General features: G+C 42.3%; 1 long non-coding RNA gene across 1 annotated transcript in view; it reads right to left on the reverse strand.

The window, feature by feature from the left end:
* Window positions 1-6,171: 6,171 nt before the first annotated feature.
* Window positions 6,172-12,116, reverse strand: part of LOC111827949 — an 8,744-nt gene continuing 2,799 nt past the window's right edge. Inside the window, exons 3-4 of the long non-coding RNA XR_002831695.1 lie at window positions 10,967-11,063; window positions 6,172-6,521 (exon numbers count right to left, since the gene is read on the reverse strand). This is a non-coding gene — a long non-coding RNA (uncharacterized LOC111827949). The remainder of the gene's footprint in view (window positions 6,522-10,966; window positions 11,064-12,116) is intronic.

A 12,116-nucleotide genomic window follows, 5' to 3' on the forward strand; every position in this document is an offset into this window, starting at 1 on the left:
CCCGGTTCCCACCCCACCCTCTGCCCTTACCCGCCCCCCCACTGTCCTCATCCATAGGTGTACGATTTTTGTCCAGTCTCTTCCCGCACCCGCATACCCTCCCCGCCCCCACCGAGAATAGTCAGTCCACTCCCTTTCTATGCCCCTGATTCTATTATATTCACCAGTTTATTCTGTTCATCAGATTATTTATTCACTTGATTTTTAGATTCACTTGTTGATAGATGTGTATTTGTTGTTCATAATTTGCATCTTTACCTTTTTCTTCTTCTTCCTCTTCTTAAAGGATAACTTTCAGCATTTCATATAATACTGGTTTGGTGGTGATGAACTCCTTTAGCTTTTTCTTATCTGTGAAGCTCTTTATCTGACCTGCAATTCTGAATGATAGCTTTGCTGGGTAAAGTAATCTAGGTTGTAGGTGCTTGGTATTCATCACTTTGAATATTTCTTGCCACTCCCTTCTGGCCTGCATAGTTTCTGTTGAGAAATCAGCTGACAGTCATATGGGTACTCCCTTATAGGTAACTGACTTTTTTTCTCTTGCTGCTTTTAAGATTCTCTCTTTGTCTTTTGCTCTTGGCATTTTAATTATGATGTGTCTTGGTGTGGTCCTCTTTGGATTCCTTTTGTTTGGGGTTCTCTGTGCATCCTGGACTTGTAAGTCTATTTCTTTCACCAGGTAAGGGAAGTTTTCTGTCATTATTTCTTCAAATAGGTTTTCAATATCTTGCTCTCTTTCTTCTTCTGGCACCCCCATAATTCGGATGTTGGTACGCTTTAAGTTGTCCCAGAGGCTCCTTACACTATCTTCATATTTTTGGATTCTTTTTTCTTTTTGTTTTTCCAGTTGGGTGATTTTTGCTTCTTCGTATTTCAAATCTTTGACTTGATTCTTGCGCTCCTCTGGTCTGCTGTTGGAACTCTGTATAATATTCTTTATTTCAGTCAGTGTATGCTTAATTTCTAGTTGGTCCTTGTTCATATCTTCGAGGGTCTTACTAGATTTCTTGAGGGTCTCACTAAATTTATCGGCGGTTTCTAGAAAATTATTGAAAAACCTTAAAAGTGTGGTTTTGAACTCTATATCCAGTAGTTTGCTTTCCTCCATTTCTGTCATTTGTGACCTGTTTCTTTGTCTCCGCATTTGTTATGCTTCCCTGTGTTGATAGAGTGGCTTTCTGTGCTAGGTGTCCTATAGGGCCCAGTGGCTCAGCCTCCCCAATTACCTGAGGTGGACACTCTTGGTGCACCCCTTTTTGGGCTTTGTGCACAGTCTTGTTGTAGTTAAGCCTTGATTGTTGTAGGTATCACTGGGAGGAATTGACCTCCAGGCCAATTGGCTGTGAGAATCAGCTGTGTCTACAGTGGGAGAACTTCTGTACTGGAGACACCCTTCTGGGGCAAGATTTGCTTCAGTGGGGCTTTGGTGCTCACTGAGTCTGCCCCCTGAGTGTGTCCCTTATGGATCTGAGGAGTTTTAATCTGATCGGTCCCACTCCGACCACTGGGTACACTGGCCCTTGGATCTCTAAGGAGGTGCTAATTTAGCCTCTGCCTGTGGCTACCCAGCAGGAGCTATGGAGAGATCTGCAGATTTCTCTTCTTTGTTTGGGATTTGGAGGTGCCCAGATGAGGCCCTGCTGTGAAGCAATGCAAGCTGCTGTGGGGCCTTGGGCCTTCTTTTGGAAGTTCTGTGTCTTTCTGACCCAGCTTCAGTTTGTTAGGTAATTTTCAGATTGCAAAGGGCCAGGCCTTTCATATAAAAAGCCTCTGCGCACAGCTTGGGTGGGGCGGAGTCTCAGGGAATCAACAGGGCGGAGCAAACAGCTATGGCAGATCCTCAGTCCTACCCTAAGAGGTCCCGCGTCTCAGTGTCCGGGTAATCGCTGCAAGCACCTCTGAGAGAAAGCCGCCCTCAAGTTCCAACCGATGCCAGACAGTCCAGTTTCTCCCTGTATGAGTCTGGGTCCCCAGAGACTCGCCCAGAACTGCAGTTCAGAGCAGTCGGGAGCTTGAGACTCCCTCCCGATTGAAAAAGACAACCGTGTCCTCAGCCGCCAGCCCTCTCCACACGCGCCGAGTCCTCAGTTGCCAGCCCTTTCAGTGTGCGCCTCCATACCTCTGCACTTTACTTCCACACCTCCTCTGAGCCTCGGTATGCTTTTCTCTTTCCTTCTAGTTGTAGAATTTCCACTCAGCCAGCCTTCCTGTGGTTCTGGATGATGTCCATTTTGTCTTTCAGTTGTAGTTTTGAAGTGGTTGTGAGAGGCAGCAATTTCCGGTGTTTACCTATGCCGCCATCTTGGTTTCTCTCGTGACAGTTTAATCTTACAATGATTCTGTGAAGTAGGCTCAACCAAATCTCAGAATGGATGAAAGATCTGACCAGCATTGCTATACTACCATGGAGAACTTGGTTCATTTTGGCCACTTCCACTCTGCCTGCAACGCATTAAACATTACCTGAGTACAGAAGGGCAGAGCTTTGGCAGGTGTAGGCATTTGATTACACTGCATCACCACAACCCTCTTCCCAGCTCTGGTCAAACAAGCCAGGCACGCCTCCTCCCCAGAGGTCACTGACTACCACAAATGCTTCACACTGCTGCACACCAGACGTTACAAACTTGCTTTTATTTTTTATTTTTTTAAATCTATGCATTGCTGTTAAAATCTTTTTGAAAATTTAAATCCAGTTTTTAAAAATCAAGATATTTCGTAGAAAAATCCAGGTTTCCAACTTTAGGAAAATCAGATCTGGCTTTTAAAAATGTCTGGAGGTAGTGGGTGGGGGTGGCCAGGGAGAGGTCAATGGGGGGAAAGGAGGCTTATGTAATACTTTAAAAAATAAAAAACTTAAATTAAATATGAGAACTCGTATTTTGGTCTGTTTTTATTTCCGCCGTATCCCCAACATGTACAACAGTGCTTAACATACAGTTGGAGAAAAATCCAGGTTTCCAACTTTAGGAAAATCAGATCTGGCTTTTAAAAATGTCTGGAGGTAGTGGGTGGGGGTGGCCAGGGAGAGGTCAATGGGGGGAAAGGAGGCTTATGTAATACTTTAAAAAATAAAAAATTTAAATTAAAAAAAATGTCTGGAGGTGACCAGCATATTATGCCACAGTCACACTCTGCCTGGATGGATCCTTTGTGAAGTTCATGTGACCGGCCTAGAATATCCTGAATTTGTATCCTTTACCCATGTAGACCAGATCTTATGAATACTGTGTCCCCTCCTTTGTGACCTTTTCACATGGATAGGGCTTACTCTGTTTGAATGTAACTTTGGGATGTTAGGAGACCTTTGTGTAGATGAGAAAACAAGGGTTGGCCACTCCAGTCCTCTGATGGATCTAAGTCTATTTGCAGCTACTTCTCAAGGGTAAAGGTGAAAAGATTTATTCCAGCAAAGACTTCTGTTAGGTTCCTCCTTTCCATTGTCGCCTCTGTTCCATTCTGGCCCCTTTATTCATTAATTCAAGATTCAGAACATTTTAAAAATATCAATGAAGGTGCTGGGATAGTGGCCTCAAATCATTTTTAGAATTATTATTTTTTAAATCCTCACCCGAGGACCTGCTTAGAGAGACAAAGGGAGAGAGAAACATCAATCGATTGGTTGCCTTCCATATGCTCCCAGACTGGGGATCAAACCAACAACCCAGGCATGTGCCCTGACCAGGAATTGAACTGGCAATCTTTCGGTGCCCAATGCTCAACCAATTCAACCACTCCAACAGGGGCTCATTTTTAGAATTAGATGGAGAATTTAAATCCCACTTGTGGGTATATACCCAAAGGAATTGAAAGCAGGATCTCAAGGATCCTACTCACAGCAGTATTATTCACAATAGTCAAAAGGTGGAAGCAACCTGTGTCAGTTGACAAATGAATGGATAAACAAAATGTGGTACATATGTACAATGGACTATTATTCAGCCTTAAAATGGAAGGAAATTCTGGCACATGCTACAGCATGAATGAACCTTGAGGACATTATGCTCAGTGAAATACGGCAATCACAAAAAGACATACTGTATGATTTATCTTATATAAGGTACCTAGACTTTTCAAATTCATAGAAACAGAAGTAGAATGGAGGTTGCTGGAGGCTGGGGTGAGGGAGAAATGTGGAGGTTTTTTCAATTATTTATTTTAGAGAGAGAGAGGAAGGGAGAGGGATAGAGAGACAGAAACATTGATTGGCTGCCTCTTGCACGTCCCCCACTGGGGACCAAGCCCACAACCCCCACACGTGCCCTGGCTGAGAATAGAACTGGTGACCTCTTGGTTCATGGGTCGACATTCAACCACTGAGCCACACAGGCCGGGCAGGGAGTTGTTGTTTAATAGAGTTTTCAATTTTGCAAGATGAAAAAGTTCTGAAATAGTCAATAATATTGTAATGACTATGTATGGTGCCGGATGGGTATTGGATTTATTAAGTATCGTAAGTTATGTGGGTTTCTATTCACTGAGTTGTACATCTGAAGCTAATATATTGTATGTCAACTGTAATTTAAAAATAAAAATTATTTTAAAAAATAACTTAAAAAAATTTAAATGTTCTGGAGATCTGTTGCACAATAATGTGAACATACTTAACATAGTTCATTAGAACTATGTACTTAAAAACAGTTAAAATGGTAATTTTTTAAACTTCAAATAAGACATAAAAATGTGCCCTGGCCAGGTGGCTCAGTTGGTTGGAGCATTGTCCATACACCAAAAGGTGTGGGTTCAATTCCTGGTCAGGGCACATACCTAGGTTTCAGGTTCAATCCCCAGGTGGGGTGCATACAAGAGGCAACTGATTGATGTTTCTCTCTCACATCAATGTTTCTCTCTTTCTTCCTCCCCCTTTCTCTCTCTCTACAATCAATAAAAACATATCCTCAGGTGAGGATTAAAATACATTTCATGTATACAAATGTAAGTAAATATATAAAAATACAAATGTATATGTGCATTATTGGGTGTAAGAAGGCCTGAATACTGCTCCGACACTGACCTGTGTGACCTTGGTCAAGGCACTCTGAGGAACTCAGGTCCTCTTTGCAAAATGGGAGGGTGGAAGAGGCGATAAAAACACCAGTGTCAGCGTCAGGCAGACAGAGGTGACAGTGCTGGGTGAGTAACTGAGTGCCCTGCAGATATCAGACGGGGTCACCATCTCAAATTGTGGTTTCTGTGGTGACTCAGTAAATCTTAGATTAAAAAAAAAGAAAGAAAGGAAGGAAGGAAGAAAGGAAGGAAGAAAGGGAGAGGAGAAGAGAGGAGAGGAGAGGAGAGGAGAGGAGAGGAGAGGAGAGTGCTTCTCCCGTGAGAATTTTTTCATATATCACCTGATACATAAGTGCCTGTGATTGCCGCGTAGAGGGCGTTAGCGATAGGGGAGAGAGGAGAGAGGAGAGGAGAGGAGAGGAGAGGAGAGGAGAGGAGAGGAGAGGAGAAAGGAGAGGAGAGGAGAGGAGAGGAGAAAGGAGAGGAGAAAGGAGAGGAGAGCCAAGGTCTGTCTGTGTTAGGTGCCAGAACCTTGCAGAGGGAAAAAACAAGAACTTGCCCTTGAACTGAGTACAGGCTAGTGAATAAAAAGAAAACGGAACTAGGAAAAAAACAAAACACAAAAAACTTGCAATATAATGTGGTAAGGGTCAAGCTAACATATGCTGGATTCAAATATGCACAACTTAACTTCCCCATAAGAGGATGAAGGTTGGGTATAAATAGTTTGGGTAAATCAAAGTTCTCAAATTAGTTAGCAGAACACAAGTTTAAAGCTTCAGACAATCTTTTACAGGTGTTTAGTACAAAAATGGGGGGATAAAGTGTGTGTGTGTAGTTTTGTCCACAGCCTTTTGCTTAGACCCATTTTTCTTATTGATATTTTAATTCAACAATTAATTTCTTAATGTATTAATTTTCCAATAGAATGTAATTAAATCAATTCCTGTTTAACCAGAAGAAACCCAGAATAGTTAGAACAGAGAGCCAGCCCCTGCTGGCTGGAATGCAGACTGCAAGGAGCAAGCCCAGGAATGCTAGGATTAGTGGAGATCCATCCATATACTCTGTTTACATAATTATGCCTCCATAAATACCATGCACAGCCAAGTTATTTAGTCTTCTATAATTAAGCTTTCTTTCTTTTTCAGTTTATTAAAAAAATCAATTTTTTAGAATTATTAATAACAAATTGGTTTTTATTTGTTTAGTTTTCCATGTCCCTATAATGAATTTATTCTCCACTATCACCAAAAGTGTACATTTTTCCTCTATTCATCTCATTTAATTCTTGGGGACATCCATTCTGGTGCCTTCTGTCCTCCTGCCCCAATCCTGACTGATCACTCTCTGAGCCAGGCCGTCTGTCACCCTAGGATTTCCCTTCGTCATCACCTTGGGGATTCTCTTCATTTCTCACCTATGTTGAATATCCTGTTTCTAGGACCACATGTCTTCCTGTTTCTTAGTTTATTTTCTCGTTTTGGTGCACCACATCCTCCAGTAGTTTCCTGAGAAAGGATAGATGGGTAGGAAGTAAAATTTTCAAGATTTCATATACTTTAAAAAAAAGATTTCATACATCTGAAAATGTGCTTACTTTACTGAATTCACAATTTGGCTAATTCCTAAAATTATAGGTAATAATTTGAAAGCATTCCTCCACTGTCTTCCAGTATGGCTGAGGAGCATGGTACCACTCTGACCTTTGCTCCTTTTCATGTGACCTGTGTTTTCTCTCTGGAAGATTTTTAGTAACTTTCCTCTGTGTACTCAATGATCTGAAATTCATTTGTTTTTCATCCATTATGTGGGCCTCTCATTCTGGAGATGATTTCAGTTGGAGATCATTTCTTTTTTTCAAATGTTTTTATTGATGTCAAAGAGGAAGGGAGAGGGATAGAAACATCAAGGATGAGAGAGAATTATTGATCAGCTAGTTCCTGCACACACACCCCTCGCCCCCAACTGGGATCAAGCCCACAACCAGGGCATGTGCCCTGACCGGGAATCAAACCATGACCTCCTGGTTCATAGGTCAATGCTCAACCACTGAGCCACCGTGGCTGTGGCTGGGTCTGAGATTATATCTTGAATTATTCCTTCAATGATGGCCTTCCCTTCAATTTTCTATTTCTCTAGAACTCTCCTTAGTTAAATGTTAGTCCTCCTAGGCTACCTCTAGCTTTAAAAAATATTTTAATGCCTATTTTTCAGGGTGCTTTTTTTTTAGGATATTTCTTTAATTTGATCTTCCAACCCTTTGAAGTTAGTGGTTATATTTTATTTAAAAAAATTTTTTTAGCCCTAGCTAGTTTGGCTCAGTGGATAGAGCATCAGCCTGCGGACTGAAGGGTCCTGGGTTCAATTCCAGTCAAGGGCACATGCCCAGGTTGGGGGCTCCATCCCCAATAGGGGGCATGCAGGAGGCAGCAAATCAATGATTCTCTCTCATTATTGATATTTCTCTCCCTCTCCCTTCCTCTCAGAAATCAATAAAAATATATTTAAAAAAATTTTTTTACACAAGCAATAGGATGGTGAAGGCCTGGGGCAGGGGATGCAGGCAGACTATACGGGGTCAAAAAAAGGGGTGGGAGGTCAGCCCTGGTTTGTGACACTTGATCAATTTCTGTGGTGTAAATACTCCCACCTTGGCCAATTTTGAGCTACTGATGTGATGTCACTAAATGCAGATTTGAGAAATGTACATAACTGATTCTCCCAGCTGGTACCAGGACACTAGCCAGCTTTAGTACACCACTCCAGAAAGGAACAAAAGTGATTAAGATGTTCTGTTCTACATCTTGATTGTTGGTGGTAGCATGGGTTTATACATGTGTCGAAATGTATCAAACTGTATCCTTACATGTTTGATACATTTTTTGAAGTATAACTTATATGCAGTAAACAATTGATTATAATGTTTCAGATACAATATTAGCAACAACCAAAATGCCCAATAAAGGACTGGCTATGTTAGTTTTACAGACTATGATGCATCCACTGAAACAATTCAGGAGATTTTTGCAAAATGCTTTGCTCTATTCTGTCAAAAAGGAAATTTTATTTTTTACCATGTGTTTGCCTATGCAGATTCTGTAGACCAATGGAGAATGTCTGACTTATTTTACAAATTGAGTTTTGTTCTTTGTATTTAAAAGTAGCAGATAGCAAGATGGTTGAGCCCAGATTCTGCAGCTGGACTACCTGGTTAGGGTTCAAATCCCAGTTACTCCCCAGCGAGGTGACTGGAGCAACTAACCTAACCTCTTTGAACTTTAGCTTCTTGACTCTAAAAAGGGCACAAAAATAGTACCTATCTCATAGAGTTGTTGTGAGGATTAAATGAGTTAATATATGTAAAGAGCTTAGAACAGTACAAAGAGTGTGAGCTTTACAAATAATAGCAATGATTTTCATGAGGCAATGATACTGTTTGGACAACAAAAATGCTCACGATGTGCTATGCATTCTAGGGGATACAGAATTTATAAGACCAGGCCTCTGACTTCCAGGAGCTACTGCAGTGGTTCTCATCTGCTGGGGGTGGAGTGACTTCTGCCACCAGGGAAAAATAGGCAAGGTCTGGAGACTTCTTTTTTTGATTAATCCTCACTGGAGGATATTTTTTCCATTGATTTTGAGAGAGAGTGGAAGGGACAGAGTGGGGGAGAGAAAAACATCAATGTGAGAGACACACTGATTGGTTGCCTCCCGCATGTGCCTTGATTGAAAATCAAACCTGAGACCCTCCTGTGCTTGGGCTGATGCTTTACCACTGACCCACACCAGCCAGGGTGATCTGGAGACATTTTTTTTTTATTGTCAGGAGAGGGGTTTGCTACTGGCATCTAGTGGGTAGAAGCCAGGGATGTTGCTAAAAAGAATCCTGCAATGTACAAGACAGGCCCAAAAACAAATTATTTGGTCCAAAATATCAATAGCACCAAGGTTGAGAACCCCTAAGTTATAGTCTATGGGGATAAAAGATGTGTGTGCACACAAATGTGAAATAACAGAAAAAATATATATTAGTATCTGTCCCCAGTTCCTAGCAGAGCTCCTAAAACCCTTACAGTTTCCTAAGTGGTAAGAACACTAGGAGCCTCTCTCCATCTAATATTTGGTGTGTTTTTTTGTTTGTTTTGTTTTTAAATTTCAGAGAGGAAGAGAAAAACATCGATGATGAGAGAAAATCATTGATTGGCTGCCTCCTGCATGCCCCCTACTAGGGACCGAGCCCACAACTTGGGTATGTGCCCTTGACTGGAATTGAACCCGGGACCCTTCAGTCCACAAGCTGACACTCTACCCGCTGAGCCAAACAGGCGAGGGCTAATATTTGGTCTTTGACTCCATCGCTGACACAGGGCTCCTAAAACCCTTGTACATTCCATATAATAAGAGCACGAGGAGCATGTTCTGTTCTGAGGCGACTTCGGGGGGTAGTGGATGTGGGCTGGTCACCAGCAAGACCGAGCCATAGTTAGAAGCTGAAATTTTCGGCCTGCCGCATCCAACTTCTCTAGAGAGAGGAGAGGGCCTGGAAAATGAGTTAATAACTGATCATGCCTACAAGAGGAAGCACCCATAAAAATTCCAATAGCAGGGAGTTTGGGGAGCTTCCCGTGGATGAACACAGCCATGAGCTGGGAGGATGGTGCACCCCAACTTCACAGGGACAGAAGCTCCTGTGCTAGGGACCACCCCAGATCTCCCCTCAGTAACTCTTCACCTGGCTGTTCATCTGTATCTTTTATATCTTTAATAACCTGGTATATGTAGGTAACTGCTTCCCTGAGTTCTGTGAGCCGCTGTAGCAGAACCCAAGGAAGGGGTCAAAGGGACATCTCATTTGTAGCCAAGTCAGACAGAGGTTGTGGGTAACCTGGGGGCCCACTACTTGTGATGGGCATCTGAAGTGGGGGGCAGTCTCAGGGGACTGAGCCCTCAACCTGTGGAATCTGAGGCTATTTCCAGGTAGTGTCAGAATTGAGTAAAATTTGGACACCCACCTGGGGTCAGAGTATTGTTTGATGGGGGAAAACCCCACACATTCTGGTGTCAGAGGTGTTGTGAGTGTAGAAGGTGTGAGAATAATGGAGACATACAAGAAGAGCTGGGTTTTCCCCAAAATGACAAAACAGATAATGAAAACTGAAGACGTATTCAGTTAAATAAAGAAAAAGAGAACTGAAATAGAGAAGAGCCCTGGCCTGAATAGAGGATTCCCTGCTACACCTGGCCAGGAAAAGAGGCCTTCGGGAGCTTTGGGTTTGGTGACCCAGTGGGCATACTTCAATAACTTTCCCATTTTAGCTTATTCTATTGGCACTTTTTTAAAAAAGGTTAAGCCAAAGTTAAAAGGCTTTTTTCTGCATTGCTCTGTGTGAAATCCCTTCCAGAGCCAGTTCAAATGTTTAGTCATCCTATTTCTTAATGCAACCGGATAGAGTTGAACCAATTTAAAATTCTTAAAAGTACATTTTGAGGAGGGATGACAAAAATGTTACAAGGTAATACCTTGGTTTTCATTTAAATTTGAACTTTGTTGGGAAAAATATACCAATTACTTTAATGGTGGATATAATTTGGCATTACAGGTGATTTCTGCTTAACTCTTGATGCTTTTCAAAACTTTGCCAGTGAGAAGCCTGTATGACTTTGATAATCATAAAAAGAACAAAAAGAGGACTGAATAAATGAAAGGAGAAAGTGGCTCAGGTGCCTGGTCTGTCTCCAAGCTCTTTGGTAAACACGGGAGGGGCAGGAGTAAGACTCATTAAATAATTGGCTCCACCTCCCTCACCTCTCTCAGAGGCCCTGCTAGCTTAGAATTCAGGAAGCTTTTATCTCTATATTCTGACATTATTCCACCCTTCCTTCTATCTGTGCTCCCATACTGAGTCCCTTTCTGCTTTGGGGAGGAGGATACAACAGAAAGAATCATCACCTGAGTTCAGAAAATCGTTCATAGAGGTTTGGTTGTGCCAGTGCTGCAGGGTCCTGGCCCTTACATCCTTCTTCAAACATTCTCCCTATCCCTTTTCCTGGATTAAAAAATAATAATAATAATTAAACATTTCTTCTGATCAAGTAATAACTACCTGTTTATTGATCATTCCCATGTCATATTTGAAATGCCCTAGAGGGTGAGGGAAACAGTAAGTTATTGTAGTTGAATGAGCAAATTAACAAGAGTACTCTAAAAAAATTTTTTTATTGATTTCAGAGAGAGAAAGGGAAAGGGAGAGATAGAAACATCAATGATGAGAGAGAATCACTGATTGGCTGCCTCCTGCACATCCCTCCCCCTGGGGATCGAGCCCACAACCCGTGCATGTGCCCCGACTGGAAATCGAACCGTGACCACCTGATTCATAGGTTGACACTCAACCCCTGAGCCACACTGGCCAGGCAAGAGTACATTCTTGAAGACAGAGGACAAGGAGGAAACTCCAGGCAGGGGATATGATCTGGCTGGACTGACTGGACCACAGGTACAAGTGGAACACTGGGAAAGAAGGCGAAGTTATAAAATGCCTTCAACAAAGCTAGACGGTCACTTCTTACGGGCTCACGAGGACATGATGCAAGCTTAGTTATATATACTTCTTCCATTTAACAAATATGTGAGCACCTACTATGTGTGAGGCACAATTTTAAGCACCAAACAGACAAGATCCTTGCTCTCAAGGAACTTGCATTCTAGTGGCTATGGGGAGACAGCAAAAAAAAAAAAAAAGAAAAAAGATAATTTCAAGTATTGAGACACCCTCTGCAGATAATCAACTAGGGTCCTGTCATGGAGTAGATGTGGGAAGTGCCTTAGATAGGTTGGTCAGGAAAGGCCTTACAAAGTGACATCTGAATCTGAGATAGAATAATGGGGAGAAACAGCAAATACCAACGTCCTTGACAGGAATCAAACCTGGGACCCTTCAGTCCATAGGCCGACGCTCTATCGACTGAGCCAAACCCGCTAGGGCCGTGGTTGGCAAACTGCGGCTCTTTGGCCCCTTGAATGTGGCTCTTCCACAAAATACCACGTGCGGGCGGCCACATACAGTGCGATTGAAACTTCGTGGCCCATGCGCAGAAGT

This window comes from Myotis lucifugus, unplaced genomic scaffold (assembly GCF_000147115.1).
Source record: "Myotis lucifugus unplaced genomic scaffold, Myoluc2.0 scaffold_254, whole genome shotgun sequence".
NCBI classification, from domain to species: domain Eukaryota; kingdom Metazoa; phylum Chordata; class Mammalia; order Chiroptera; family Vespertilionidae; genus Myotis; species Myotis lucifugus.